The sequence below is a fragment of the Cupressus sempervirens genome, chromosome 3 (assembly GCF_028749045.1).
Source record: "Cupressus sempervirens isolate cs-2001-9-10 chromosome 3, ASM2874904v1, whole genome shotgun sequence".
Taxonomy (NCBI): domain Eukaryota; kingdom Viridiplantae; phylum Streptophyta; class Pinopsida; order Cupressales; family Cupressaceae; genus Cupressus; species Cupressus sempervirens.
Window position 1 is genome coordinate 231,623,733 of NC_143120.1, and position 16,389 is coordinate 231,640,121.

The 16,389-nt window shown below is 35.2% G+C and overlaps 1 protein-coding gene across 6 annotated transcripts in view; it reads right to left on the reverse strand.

The window, feature by feature from the left end:
* The window catches only part of LOC149565695 (histone-lysine N-methyltransferase CLF-like), a 162,769-nt gene extending 150,316 nt beyond the window's left edge, over positions 1-12,453 (reverse strand). Inside the window, exons 1-2 of one of the 6 annotated variants that reach the window (XM_089819193.1) lie at positions 12,345-12,453; positions 11,868-12,022 (exon numbers count right to left, since the gene is read on the reverse strand). The gene's annotated coding sequence lies outside the window, so the exon portion shown is untranslated. Of the gene's footprint in view, positions 1-11,863; positions 12,040-12,128; positions 12,208-12,344 lie in introns of those variants that run through there. The other 5 variants (XM_089819191.1, XM_089819195.1, XM_089819192.1 and 2 more) reach the window with 5 other exon arrangements.
* Positions 12,454-16,389: the final 3,936 nt, after the last annotated feature.

Sequence of the window (16,389 nt, forward strand, 5' to 3'; positions counted from 1 at the left end):
TGCATTAGCCAAAGGCAAAGGAAAAAAAAATGAAATAACTCCATTCCTCCTTCACAAGTTACTTCATACTGTGAACACATCAAGCACGTGGATATTGATGATTTCCTCGTAAGAGTGGATGCTACAGTAATAGAAGGCATGTTCTACATAAAATAGAGCAACATACATTTCGTCTCCACTTTTCCCTTGGCTGCCCTTGAAACAAAGTTTGTGTTTGCTTGTGCTAGAAACTTTGATCATCCATCTAGAACTATCAAAGATCAAGGCAGGAACACTATCATTAGTCTAGATCTTAAGATTATTGAGTCTTTCGAGTTCCTTTACTCCATTAGTCACCGATATCTCAAAACAACTGGCTTGGAACAAATGGAATGAAGGCACTACATATTGCATCAAATACATGAAACTAGTTGATCAACAAGAGGCCAAACCTTGTAAGATGGTCAAAAGGGAGGTGTCGCACAGACTTCAAAGAGGAGAGCAATTATCTCATCACATTGGTTAGTTGCATTGGAGGTCTTAAAGTACCCAATACCTTTGAGTCGTGGATTTACAAATACATTTCCCTCATTGTGAGAATCGAGCAAAAGAAGATATTTTGGTGAGAGATGATCAACAATGTTCTTTGTTTGCAGTTGTCCCAAGTCACTGCTACCAGGACATTCTACATGAATTTTCACTTGGCGTACATTGTTGTTGCCCTAGGTTCATCCTCAAGACTATCTACCGAGGGAAATCAAATGCTAGTACCTCTATGCGAGTACTATGATCAATTGTCTTTGAGGGCCAACCGAATGCACTATAGGAGAGTACAAGATGCCTTCTATGGGTATTATATCTTCTTATTTGATAAAGAACTCCCAAAGAAGCGAGTGTTTGCTAAGGCATGGATCAAGGTGACTAAAAATTACTACATGTTCCTATAGTTCCCTAACTTCACATACATATGTGTTGGGTACTTAAGAGGTGAACCATACACACTCCCACAGTACCCTACTAACAAAATCATTTTGATAGAGTTTGCAAGGCACCATACACACTCCCACAGTACCCTAATAACAAAATCATTTTGATAGAGTTTGTAAGGTATCTTATGGCAGTGCAAGCATACCAGTCCACATTGCATATAGACCAGATGTCGGGATTTCCTCAAGAAATCCCTTAAAATATCAGTGGGTACTCTTTGGACACTATGCACAAGGTGAAGCACATAGAGTTCAAATTCTAAAGGATTACACTAAAGAAGTTCATGTCCAGGAGTTGCCTTGACTAAAGAGGCCTTGATGACAAAATAGGAGGCAATTTGTGCATGTGCGTCGCTTTGAGGACATATGGATTGATTTGTGCACGGAGGTGGACATACGAAGGATGGACTATTGCCAATTAACCATCAAGCAAATCATAGACTTCAACCTTGCAGAGATTCCTGTTGGGGTTGAAGATCGTGATCATATTCTTGATCAAGACTACATGTAACATCATGTGGAAAACTTGCCCAACCTACCTCCAACATGGTCATCCAACAAAAGTACCTCAATCTGGGATCATTTCCAATCCATCCTTGCTAATACCAACATCTAGTTAAAGAGGAGGGGACTTGAATGCATCAAAATAAAATCGAGGAAAGATTTTGACTCTACTGGTCCGATTGGTTTGAGCTCTGAAATCAAGGGCAAGGGTAAGGATGACATGTCTACTTCAGCCTTAGAGCCCCCAATTGCATCCATTCCAAAGCTCAGCATCAAAAGAGGTAAGACTATGGCAAGGGTCCTTGAGGTAATGACTACAAAACTTCAAAAGATTTAGATCGATTCCAGTGAGAACGAGTTGCCACCAAAACCAAAGAGGAATACTCCTATGGCATCTCCTCTTGTAGATACATCAATTGCCACTACACTTCTTTACTCTGCTCCTATGTTTGATGAGTTGTATGATTCACCATTGGATACAATTATGAATGCATTCTCCACGGAGCAGGAACCTCCTCTTGTAGACTTGGCTTTGATAACATAAGTTATGTCCATCTCATCAATTTCCCTTGTGATTCTATCAATGGACCAATAATAGAGTTTTGAAGCTGTGTTTGATGCATACTCCATAACTATCCCCTCTATGACACTTTGAACCATGGTGATGATGGTTACCACTTCAATGCAATTGGAGTAGTTCATGACTAAGGTTACTCACAGCAGCCCACTCCAGTCATCATTCAAACAAAGACTCCACCTATTGTACTCATTGTTGCACAGGTTAACTCTATCCACATTGGCTACAACATCTACAATAGGATCCATTTTTTTCTCTACCTCCATGGTTAAGCACAATCACATAGAAGAGGAAGAAAGAAGAAATCTCGCCTGAGGATCATGATTTCAAACAAATTGCTAGAACCAAGGCCCCAGAGAACAAGAAAGGAAAAATGGTTTCAAGGATCACAGTTTACAATGATGAAGTCAAGTATGCAGAGGCAGTTGAGCCTCTTCTTGACAAACCTATGGAAGAAATATTATCCACGAATTGCAAGTTCACCAAAATCAAGCTTGGTAAATAGACACACTTGAGTTGTCAACAAGATGTGCAAGATATAATTAACCTACTCACGCAAAAGAACGACAAATTGTGGGAAAGGAGCGAGTTAAAAGAGGAGAATGCGCAACTTTTGGATATCATAGAGAAGATTAAGGCCTCTTCTCTGGAAGTTGATCCTACCACTTTGGAGCGCGTGATGCAAGTGGAAAAGAAACTAAAGGTCGTGGATGAATGGAGTAGTCTAGAATCGCAAGGTGTGCAAGTGATTAGGGATTCTTACAAGGTGCTCATACAAGGAAGGGAGATTTCAACCAAGTTAATTGAGCTCCTTATGCAAGTAACAGCTCAAATTTCTAGATGCAACCCTTGATGTCTAGAGAAGCCTAACAAAAGTGGATTTAGATGTCCTATGTGATTATGGAATCATTTATTCAGCGGAAATGTATTACACTTATTTGCATCTAATGGTCAACAAGGAACAAGTTATGCAAGTGTTGATGGTAGAGGGTACAGCTGCAATGGATCATCTTAACAACCAAGAATGCATAGTCAATAGGTGTTTTCAAGAACTCAGATGCCATCAAGTCCTCAATGGCTAAATGCCATGTTGGTTAGCACCTGTCAAGTACAAGGTTAGTAGCCACAGAGTTGGCTTCCACAAGCACTTCAAAGTTTCCTCCAAGAGCACATTGACTCCCAAACATCTATTGATAATGGAGTTTGTCATCTTTTTCCCCATTATTTTCATCTTGATGATGATGCTCACTGTCAGCAACATAGGGTCAATGGTTTGGTTAGCTTGGGGTGGTGAGTTCAAATTGGCTCCACTTGTGGTTTTCATTAGTTTGGGCCAAACATATTGTCACTAACCATTCTGGTAATTGCCACTCTCAGTTATGGCATAGTTTGAAGGTGTATTACCTTGATTGTGCAATTCTCTGTAGCACCTGTCAAACTATGTTCTTCTCTAACTCTAATCACAATGGTGTACTTGCAATTTTGTTGGAGGTTATTCCTTCTTTCGCTAGGACTTGTTCTACTTTTGCTCTAGCTTCTCAGAGTCATTCCTTCTCCACAAGAGGTTCTTCATTTGTGCTCTCATGATTACAAAAATTGCCTTGTATTCCTCCATGTTACGCATATCAATACCCTTTTTCTTTAGGCGATTGGTGTCTTCATGGTAACCTACTCCACACCATTTGCACAATGATTACACGTTGTCTTTCTTATTCTTATAATCTCTCCCAAAGTGTCCCTATTTACTATATTACCAACAATATATGATAAGACTTCTTTTCGAGTCTTATTGTATTTGATTTTGCCCTCCTTGATTTCCATCACTAGCTAGCGCATGGTGCTACATTAAGTGGTTTTGCTAAAGAACCTCCCTTAGGTAAAGAGTGCTTGTGTACTTCTATTGTTCAAATGTTATGGGCGCTCCTTAACTAAATGACCCATCACATGGGAAATCTCACAAAACATCTTTCTAAGACAATTACCTTTCGAGTGCCCCTCAGTTTTGCACTCAATACAACATAGTTCACTAGTTTCTTTGTCGATTTCTTTCTTTGCCTTTAATTCTTTCATCAATCTCACCATACCATGTTGTAGGGTTTGGAGTTTTTTTCCTCGTCATTGCTTCCTCGGGTGCTCTTATCATTGTTTGTCCTCTTCGCTCCAAAGAATGCTTTGTTTTCCACTATCAATGTCCATTACCTGATTATAAGCATCGGAATACAATGTCAATAGTACGACATTCATTTTCTTTCTCAACAAGGGATCAATCCCTTGATAAACCATCGCTTATTCAATACATCCCTTTGTTGGTCCTCCAATTTTACCAACAATTCCTTAAGATTATGTTTGTAGTCTCAACACTGTCATGTTTCCCTTGTTTGGTGTTGTAAATTTTAGTGACAATCTCATTGTCATCTAGTACCAATTTAAACTCAACCTTGAATGACATCTTCAATGTGTCCCAAAAGGTTATGAATGAAGCATCTAGTCCTATAAACCAGTCAATGGATATTTACCATAGCATTATTAAAAATGCTCTCAACCATTACTCCTTGTCTTCTTGACTTCATCCTATCCAAATAGTCTCATAAATCTTGTAGCACCTCATAGGATCTTCTAACTCATTCCCTATGAGCTTCGGCAAATTTTTTCATCCACATTTGGACTTGTTAGAACAGTCACCATCTTTCTTGCTCACTTACTCCCTTGTGTGTCAAGCCTCGATTAATTGTTCTAACAACTATGCTATGGTGCTTCCCCAACACTCTTGGGCCACATGCACATCCTCTACACATCCATCTCCAACATCCCGAAAACCTCAAGTACTTTCAAGCTATAACTCATTCTTAGTATTGTATCTATTTGGGAGCTTTAAATCTGGATCCTCCAATTTTGGATTATCCTGAGCTAGATAGATCCTCAATGTGGTGGTATATGTTTGTGAGTTCAAGATTTCCTTCTTTTTATTCCTCATTTGACATTTATTATGTGAACAGGTTGTCTGCTTGGTCAACAAGGTGGGGATGTGTTCCATTCAAAAGTGGTAAGCGTCTAGCAAAATCCTCCCACTCACTCTAAGCAAGACCTGTGCCTTCTTTGCTACATAGTTTTCTTTCCTCCCAACTACAACTTTGACTAATGCTTTGGTTTTTACTTTGTTCTTGAGAACAATTCTAACTTGGGAAGTTTCTGACTGGATTTTCCTCAAATGATTCTTCATATCTTCTTCTTCATTCTTTTTGTTCTACAATCCTCAAAGGATATTTGATCACTTGATCATCACCGCCTTGTGGCATCAGGTTGGTTCTTTTGGAAAGCACTCCTCTAAAGAGTTCATTGACCTTATGCAGTATTTGACTACTTTCATATTGGTGAATATCAAGACGTCCCTTGTGTCATACCCTATAGGACAATAGTTTGAGGGGTTGGTGCTAAATATTTTCGAGGTTTACTTCAGACCTTGTGAGCATCTTTTGTTTCTGTATGGATCAGTCTAATGATTATTGGCATTGCTTTAAGACAAGGAATCTTTGGGAAGGTTGAATATAATGTCCTCATTTCCAAGTTCTTCAACAATCCAACTGTCATTGACTTTTTGGGTTTGCGTCATCTTGTTCGGAGGGACAATTTGATGTTGCCAATGAGCTCAACGGGTTTAGAGGAGTCATATGATGCTTTCAGATTTTATTTCCAATCACAGTTTGGGATCCATTACTCTTGGAGAGAGCATATATTTTTAGTAAGTCATCCAATCAGGTCTAGTATCATCTTTTATCATTAAATTCACTAGGGCTGTCATTTAATTAAATATATTAATCACGCATCTTAGTGTTATAGCTTTTTGGAAAGAGGACAGAAAGTTTTAAATGATGGGATACTTAAAAGTGACTTTAAAAGCCAGAGATGTTTTCAGAATAAATTAAATCACCTTTTGGGGTTAAAAAGCTATATAAGTTATAGAGTAACTTTAAAGGGTAATTTTTACAAAGGCCTCTAAAAAGCTTATAAAAAAGAGAATTCAGAGCTCATTTGGACATGTTGAGTTTATTATTTCAAATATTTTTGCTCTCTGGGGGACCCCTATGCAGTTCTAGAGTTGGACTTGGTTAGGCTCAATGTTTGTGAGGATGAAATCCCTTACAGATAGCATTCTCTACATAGTTGAAAGATACAACCTAGAGAACATACTTATTATTTCATCTAAGAGATCACATTTGTGAATACTTGTGCAGTTTATTTAAATTTTGACAAATACTTATTGCATATCACTTTATTTAAGAGTGGTGGAGGAAGACTAAGAGGAACGTTTTTTTTTCATTCATTTATTTTAGTGGTCATACGTTGATTAGGACGGGGTCATACATTGATTAGGAGGGACATGAACTTTCTAGAGTTTGTTGGCTAGTGGTTTGGTGTCTTCTTCACCAGTTTTGGAGTGCCTAGAGTGGAAACTACATGGTTATTCTCCTTTATCACTTCTAGTGTTTTATGGAGTTTGGCATCAATTTTGGGAGTGGCAGCTTGCAAATTTCATGAACAGCTCAAACTATTTCAATGCTCCATTTTGTAAATATGTTTGACTTAGCTATGTAATGCTATTTAAAGATCTCTCCTGCTCTTACTTTTGGAAAAAGATGTATTTCTAGATCAAAAGTAAAAGCTAGAATTTTCAGCTTCATTAATTTACGAGTTTTGTCAGTTTTCTGAGTTGTTAAATTGCTGCTCAACTTAAAACATTGGAAAACACAAGACAAAAAAACGGGAACGGGGATGGCATATTACGAGTGTGTAATGACCCTTGATTGGTTATAGCTCCGAGACACCAAATTTTATGCAAAGTAATAGTTTGACATTTTGTCAAACACTTGGCAAGCAGTGCTAGCACCACTGAATATGTTCTTTTGCAAATTTCCTTGAGTCCAGATTATCAGACTTAAAATAATTTAAAAGATCAAACAATTTACTGAATGACTGTGGCCAGACCAATTTAGATTGTAAGAGAAGTTTGCACATTGTTGGTTTTGCTAAATGAATGCTACAAATAATTAGTCTTCTATTGATTCTGGAAACTATTACAATGTATACCTTGCTGGCATTGTTTGAAATAAAGATAATGCAATGCACAATAAGTAAACCGCTCGAGAGCAATTTTTACTAACACAGATAACAACTGAAATATGTAACATAAACTGATATGTTGCAAATGAAACCTGGATATATACGCAGCCTTAGACAGTTAAAAGCTGCACATTCTTGCCTTGGATGAATTTCCCAAACCCTGTGTGAGACTGGGCGGCTCCCTGACCACTTCTTCACCTTCACTATGGGCAATATATACCCCAACCACTACTAAACTTGATCGCAGGCCCTGATTAATGCTACTGCTGCTTCCTATGATAACCATAGCCTCCAATACTCCAACACTACCTAGATATTCACCATGCAGGCCTATAAATTCAAATGTTGTCCCTCCTAATTCTGATCACAGGTAATGAATATGGACGCAGACCTCCGGGTTGGTGACCGTGGGTATAAGTATGAAGCCAGACACAGCCACCAAGGATAGTGTCGTCTTTCCAAATGCACAATAAGGTCTAGGGTTAAATCGCAGGTAACAGGTTGACCACAGAAACAGTGAATTTCTTGGTATCAATTGTTCTACCCTTATCCAAGAAACACTCCTCAGGTACAGTATAATTTGCAGATCAATGTCCAGGACAATGTTCAAACTTCGACCCTCACTAGATTCAAGATAATCATGAACAATGTCTTCCAGCAACAGTAAGAACAGTAGGAAGATTTGACCAACATCCAAATTGAATCACAAGTCAATTTACAATACATTAGTTGTGAATTTGAAGAACTAACTTCTCTCAATTCTCCAGATCAAACCCTCATATATAAGCAAGGGTACAACTATCATCAAACTCAGAAATCTCACAAAGACAACAAAAGTCATACCGATAATCAAATAATCGAATGCTTTTCCATCAAAATGAGTTCATATTTATAACCTAAGTCACCGATTCGTGCTCCCTGCCCCTGGGTGCCGAAGTCGAAGCAGACAAAGTCCGGATGCGTTTGGAAGCCCTACACAAGCTGGCCGGAAGTCAGCTGCAGGCTCCCAAATGCATATGGAAGCCAGTAGCATCTGCAGGCCCTGCGGCCAAAAGGCCCAAAAAAAACAACTTAATTTGCCCATTCAGCACATGTTTTAAATTTTTTTAAGGTTTTTTTTGCTATGAAACCCTAAAACAACCCTAAAGGTGAACATTGAAGCATTCACAACTCATTTTGGAACTTTGTTTGCACCTACAACCACTTCTCATTTGTTCTCTAGTTTGCATTGTCATTGTGGAGCCAAGTTCAACATTTTCGAAGAGGATCAATTGAAGAGCGAGAGATAGCTTTCTCAAAGGAGTTTAAATCATTCAAGGTAAACGTAGACGCATTATTTAGAATACCCCCTTTTTAATGAATTTAAAAGAAAATTGAAAACTCGTTTAAAAAAATAATTTTTTGCATGTGACCTTGACAGGATTGACCGGATCGCCCTACCATTTTATAGGAGCTATGGTTCCTATCCATCGAAGCATGGGAGAGGAAAACTCAATAACCATTATCAATTCCATTCTTGATTATTTTTATGAATTTTTTGAAGTGCTTGAAAAAAAATTCAAGTTTTTTTTCAATTCTTTTTTTTCAAAGATATGTAGAAGCAAGTTTAGGTATCTATTTTAGTAGTTTTTTGTCACTTCTTTCCACTTGTATCCATGATGTTCATAGTTGTTAGGACCTAATTAATATTCATTTATTTTCTTATAGAATAGGTTGCAAAAAACTAGGCAAGAATGGATACCAGTGGTGGTGCTAGAGTTTAGTGGGGGGCCAAGGAGGGAAGGGACTGATAATTTCAAAACTGATATAGGTTCTCCTTTGTAGAGACATACAACATGGATATCACAGGTTGCAGGAGATGGCTCCTACTATTGGAAGTGCAATTATTGTCAAAATAACAAAGGAAAACCTTTCAATAGCTCATATTCCTGAGTGAAACTTCATTTTATGGGCCCTGCTGGAAAGGGATTTGGAATGTGCAAAGGCAAAAATGGTATTGGGATGACTAGTGCAAAAATACTCTCATTTGTAAGAGAACAAGAAGTTGTTGATGCACTGATCAATAGATCAAAAAAAAGCTACTATCAAGGTCCACCCTCAAAGAGCAATATGCATGCACCCACTAAACCAACTACATCCACCCGACACCCATTCTTGCAAGTACCTGTGCCACGAGAGGATGAGAAAGAAGTGAGAATTTCTAAGACTAAACTCTAATATTGGACAAGCACATATTGATATATCATATGAATTTTGAAATATCTTGAATTTTGATAAAGGGTTAAGTATCATAGTCATACTATCAAATGATTTGTTTTTGTATATTTCTTGCATTTTTTTGCATATATTATATATAATTTTTTATTTTTTTTTAAATATATATATACATGTTTCCTCCTGTATCCACATCCAAAAATAAATAAAAAATCCTTGCATCCCATATCCGCTTTTGGAATCTACATCTAAATTGGGAACTTAGTTTATAACCTTCGTTGACACAAAGTTTCCCAAATGCGACTTCACTTAAGAAGCTTCACCAACACAACATCATTTTATAACATTATTATAATAAAGTGATATTATAATAATGAAACTTAATATGAGCTCACATAATTAGTAGCCTAATGATTTAATTTTGTATATTTCTTGCATTTCTTTGCATATATATATATATATATATATATATATATATATATACACACGTTTCCTCCCACATCCGCATCCAAAAATAAATAAAAAATCCCTGCATCCCATATCCGCTTCTGGAATCCGCTTCAGAATCCACATCCGAATTGGGAACTTAGTTTATGACCTTCGTTGACACAAAGTTTCCCAAATGCGACTTCACTTAAGCAGCTTCACCAACACAACATCATTTTATAACATTATTATAATAAAGTGATATTATAATAATGGAACTTTTAATAATATGAGCTCACACAATTAGTAGGCCTAATCCACTACAGGCGATGTCCCACTGCCAACACCACCAGTTGTACTGCCAAATATGGCAACTGCCTAATTTAGACTCACTAAATAGAGTAGGTCTACCCCTAAGAGCCCCAAATCACCTTGTTAGCTCACAAGGGTCACAATAACAAGCTGACTCAATCAATGATAGAGACCTGCTAAAAATGGGGACATTACCAAGTGGCAAGCAAGAACGTAGGCATGATACCATGACCAAGGTGCTTATCACAATAGATATCAAGGATAATGCTGGCTTAGGCTACTGTATTTAAATCAAGAACAGCATTTTGAACAACGGCGCTCTCATCATTGCTAACTCAGCCCAATTGAAAGCAAGGGGGCAATACATTCTAGAAATTCATCAGTGGCTGATCAAGCATGCTTTTGTGTTTGCATTATATTGTTGAAGTTTTAGGAAAGTCAATTCAAGGTCACATTTTTTTATTGCAATATTCAACACAGATGTGCATGTCAGCCACACCTCCTGATAATCTATCAAACTTTGATAATTCTAGCTACAAACAGAAACAATCTATATAATTTTCTGTTGGTGAACTCTTCATCTGAATCAATGGAATGCCAATTTGAAAGCTGCTTTATTGGTTAGAGTACCTAGTTTGATCGCAACCAACTTTCCAAGTGTTCTATTTACCATTCCTGAAAGAAACACCAGTAATGGCTAATTGTCGAGTTTCTATATCTTTATAGAACTGTGAAGAAGCTTCAGAAAAATGACAATAAAAACTTGGAGCAACTTTTCATCTCAAGATTCTTTAAACATTTTTTCTGGATTTTTTTTCCTTTGAATCACTGAAAGGATTTTCTTGAATTGTTTTATTAGTTTGCGAGGCAAAATGGGTTACACCGACAAGAATACTCTTTATGCTTTAGCAAGATCTATTATAAATTCCTATAAGTGTAATCTAAATCCTAAGAAAAGCCCCAAAGAAAACTTGTGCAGAAAACATGCGGAGCATCTTATAGCTTTCAGGATTTTAAAACAATGAATAGGAATCTTTTTCTAGGCTTGTTTTGTTATATGTTACATAATGCGGCATCTTCTAGTTTCTGAAATTTGATAGCAATTATCTGCACTTTTTCCCTAAAAACTTGTCTTCTACCTATCGTAGCTTGTTTTTCTAACTATTATGACCTGTTTCCTTAACTATAGTCTATTATAGATAAAGAAAGTCTGGAGCATTTTCTGATTCCCAATATTTTAGAACATTTTCCTAAGTGATTTTCTCTAAAATCTTGTTTTCGTAACTGTTACTAACTATAGAATTCTAATTGTATTCTAGTTCACAAGATTTTACAGCAATATTCTAGACAGATTTTTCTCAAAACTTGTTATCTTAACCATTATGGATTCCAAATGTCAGGATCATAGTCTAGTACCAGCATTTCAAAACAACGTTCTAGACAATGCTTACTATAAACTTGAATTCTTAACTATTAAGTTACAATTTCAAATCATATTCTAGCTCTCAACATTTTATTACAATGTTCTATCCAATGTTTCGTGGAAGCGTGTTTCAATAACTATTTCGGACTATTTCGGATTGTAAAAATCTGATTTTTTACAGAAAACTTATTTTGCTAGAGAAAACAAGAGTGCAAATACATCATATAATATTGAAAGGCGGTAGCAAAATCATAAAGAAAATTTTGAAGCAGCATTAACAGTAACTATTTTTAGAGAATTGCAACTTAGTGATTGGAATCTTACCTACCCGCTCAGCACATTTCAAATGACACAGCAAGCATTGCTAGTTATGTAAAAAGCGCCGATCTATCATTGTTCTCTGTGGAAATTATGTGGCAGTCCTGAAGCCGAGATGAAACAATGTGTATAGTCTCACGTTAATACACAGTCACAATGTACAACCTGCAAAATGCAGTCAGCTGAATGTGACAGTCAACATTCTGGAATCGAGAAAGACATGAATTCTAGCCTTCTCGTTAGCTCACAAGGAATAAAATCAGTAATTTACGCTAGCTAAAAACAGAAATTTTAGATCGACACCACTGGACATTTCTACGTGGATGTTTTCCGCCCCGACATTCCTGCATCTACAAATTAAAAAATGAAACCCTAGGTTCTGTCGCCTTTGACTTGGTAAATAGAAATGAACCTCAAAAACTTCAATTAGAAAAAATGGTGGGAAACCATCCCGGTATTCTTTTTGAATGTGTGTAGATACTCATACCATTTGCGTTCTCGCCGCTTTATCGATGTGCTTTGAAATGGGACGGTCAAAAGCTTCTCATAATTTTGTTTTCGTCCATGCTTTACGCCGTTGATCCATTGACCCGTCCAGGGAAAATCGGTGAAGAGGACAGTATTTATACATGCTTTCTATTTACCTTTTAATCTCGTTAATTAACCGGGGACAGTTGAACGATGGGAAAAACATTAGGTTGAAGATGAATGAAATAGATAATAATGATTTGTTTTTGCATCTTTTTCCTAATTTAGACAACAGTTGCATGTTAATTGGTTTTTTATGAAAAAGGAAAAAAGGATAATAAGCATTTACATTAATAAGATATTAGATCAATTAATTATCTTAAAAATAAATGTATAAGAAATTTAGTAAAATTGTTTATATAAGTATGTATATTTCTTAAAATGATATCTTTTATATTATTTTTAAAAATATATTAAAGATATTTATGATAGCTTATAATTTAATTATTACCAAATCTTATTTTGCATATCTATTTGTCTATTATGTGTCTATTTTATATGAAAATGTGCATGTTAAATGCTTGTGTGTGTTGTTTGTTTGGTTCTCAATGAGCCCATCGAAGGTCAAGTCTTGTTGAAGGCTTTGACACCGTGATGGAATGGATATTTCTTAGTTTTGTTCTGAACCTTCAACAACAACAACAACAAAAAAAACATTTAGGGTAGGTAAAAAATTAGATGTAGTGGACGTTGTTGGAGGTTTCTTCCCATTTATTTTGTTGTTTTTGTCTTGGTGCTCTTGAGGTATTTGCTTTGACTAAAAAATTATTTTACTAAAATCAACTCTCTCTCAAGAATATTATTTTTCCACTAATCTTGTGTTGTAGGTCAATCTAATATACCATCTATACTTAAAAATCATACGCATATACTAAAATACACACTTGAACATTGAAAATCAATTTAGATCATTTCTTTATCTATGCATGTCAGCAAAAAACTTCAACCTAAAACTCTTTTATCATAGTGGTCATGTTCATATATGCAAAATTCATTATGTGGCTTCATTTCACTGTGGTGTTTATGGTGTAGCATTCTATCACATGATGATTGTATGTTTACCCAAAAAAATATCAAATTTCATAAAATGATATTCATCTACATTATATAAATATCATGAAGACCTTATTTTGTTGTTATTGTCTTGGTCGCCTTGAGGCCTTTGCTTTGTTTATGTGATTTTAGGTGAATAAAAAGTCAACTAGAGAACCAAAATATTTCCAATCTAGATATCCTCTTCAAGATAGCCATGCAAAAAAGTAGTCTTGGTATTTATTTTTTTCTACTATTAAATCATGAGCAATAGTAATAGAAAAGAAAAAAATTAATAGAGGTGAGTTTTGAAATAAAAAATATTTTACTAAAATCAACTCTCTCCCACTTTAGAATATTATTTTTCCACTAGTATTGTGTTGTAGGTCATTCTAATATACCATCTACGATTAAAAATCATAAGTATATAATAAAAAACACACTTGAACTTTAAAAATCAATTTAGATTATTTTTTAATCTGTGCGTGTCAACTAAATTCATTGTATGACTTCATTTTAATGTAGTGTGTATGAGATAGTATTTTGTCACATGATGATTGCATGTCTACAAAAATAAAATAAAATAAAATCATAGAATGGTATTAATCTAAGTTGAAGACCTTGTATTCTTACATGATTATTTATCAACACATGCTTTCAAAAAATATATAAAAAGAAAAAAAAATAAATTATGTTTAAAAATGCAAACCGAAGTAAATTTTATAGTGTCATCAATAAATGGAAAAGAATAACAAGATTGTCTCATAGAATGAATGTATAAATGAGAAATTTCTAAATATCCCTTAGTTTTATTATTTTTTGTGGGTTCAAATTAAATATATATTCCATTAACTAAATGCATGGTATTAAGAAACGAATAAAATAATCTAGAAAGTTATTATTTTATTTATATTGATCATTGTTCAAAAAGAATATCCTATAATGTATCCCAACTTCACATGTCCCAACATACATGAATTAACAAAATATTACATTGCATCAATACATCTACAAAATGCAGATGCATTTAGCTTAAATAAGGCTCCAAATAAATAAATAAACATTTCATCATTAGTGCATATTTTGTAATGAGAAACTTATTCCTTTCAAGGAGTTATGTGTTAATAAGAACTTAAATTAGTCCATCACAAATCATCATTAGCAGTGTAAAATAAGTTATACATTGATTTCATTATCATTCTTAGAGGATATCTTAGTAGAAGATTATTCAAAATATCTTTCAATTTTTATATACTTATTCTCATGATCCTATTTCTATAATTTCAATCAATTTTACTTTGATCTTTATAGGTGTTTTATACCATCCATTTGGTTCAGGTTCTCTATTATTGGTTGTTTTTTAGTCAAGCCTTCCTCCAATGTGTAGTGCATCTTTCATACCCCAATCTATAGATTTACTTTTTATTTATTCACTATTCAAAATAGCAATAATAGAATCCCTCTTGGAACTATGGTGCATCACTAATAGTAACAATCTAAATTATAACTTATAATTAATCTTGGATGTCGATATTTCCTAACAAACTCAAAATATGATATATAAAAGGCATATAAATACTTAACAAAGACTCCTTTAACTCGTTGATTTTTTTATCCTAAAATCTTAGTATGTTGCATATCATTTACCATTTGAGTATGAAAAAAAAATGGACACATAAGTGATTAATTCTTAAGAGATCAATTAGAGTTAGAGTGTGACCCTCTTACACCTCCTGAAAGAGCTAAAATATAAAATACTGATTTTATTCATTCAAATTTTTTTGGATACATTTGCATACATATAGAATTGATATTGAATGTTATTATACATTGATGTCTGAGCATCTTAATATAGCCTTATTTTCCCTTACAAAAACTGCTCACAGGAATAACTCCAGCAACTATACATTTAACTAATTTATTTATTTAAACTAAACTTAGAAACTAGCCTGATTAATGCAATAAATCTAACATTCCCCCATTATTACATTAATCCAACAACTCTAACATTCCCAAACTAACCTAATTAATGTAATAAGTCTAACATTCCCCCCTTCTTACATTAATCCAACAGATCTAACATTCTCACTTATTAGAAACTAACCTAATTAATGTAATAACTCCAACATTCCTCCCTGATTACATTAATCCAATAAAAGTGAAAGCCTTCGCCAATATTATTCCTCTGAAAACTTTGATGAAGCTCCTTCACCAACCTTTCAAAGTAGATTTTCTCTCTACAACTTCAAATTGTAAATCCTAATCCTGAAGCTACCCTCATATCCCTACTTCAGAGTGCAAATCCTGAAGTTGTCTCATAATAACATTGTTTCCACCTCCCTTACACAACAAGACATAGTTCCTCCAAAATTTCACATCTCCATGGAGTGTGCCTAATGCCTCCTTTGGTGTTGCACATGAGACGCCTTTCCACCAAAAGTCGACATCTCCTTCAAGTGTGTCTAACGCCTCCTCAAGTGCCATAGAAAATCACCACTAATATGTTATGGATGCCTTTCCTTCAAAAGTTGACATCTCCTCCTAGTGTCTCTAACGCCATTCTTCAAATCTTGCCCCTCTGTAGTTCATAGAAGGACAATCACATAGCCAAGCCCCCTCTTTTCTCCACAAATCTATCAAGTGCCCTCTTATCTTCAGGGATGAGTTTGCCAAGCCCCGACTTTATAGGGACACAAATAGGTGCTTCTCATGCAGTAATCATCTTTGAGCGAGAAGCTAGCTCGAGATGATAAAAATCCTCCAACCTCCATTGCTTCCAACCTCCTATATACTTTTATTCTTTATAGCAAAAATATTGTAGCTTTTTCACCAACCCACATACAATATCCCATAGATCTTTTTTAATGAAAAACAATTGTATCTTAATTTTCCATGTGTAGAATTCAAAACCTTCAAACTTAGCAATAGTAGTCATTTTATCCATTTTTTTCTTGATTGCTTTGAAAGAAAAT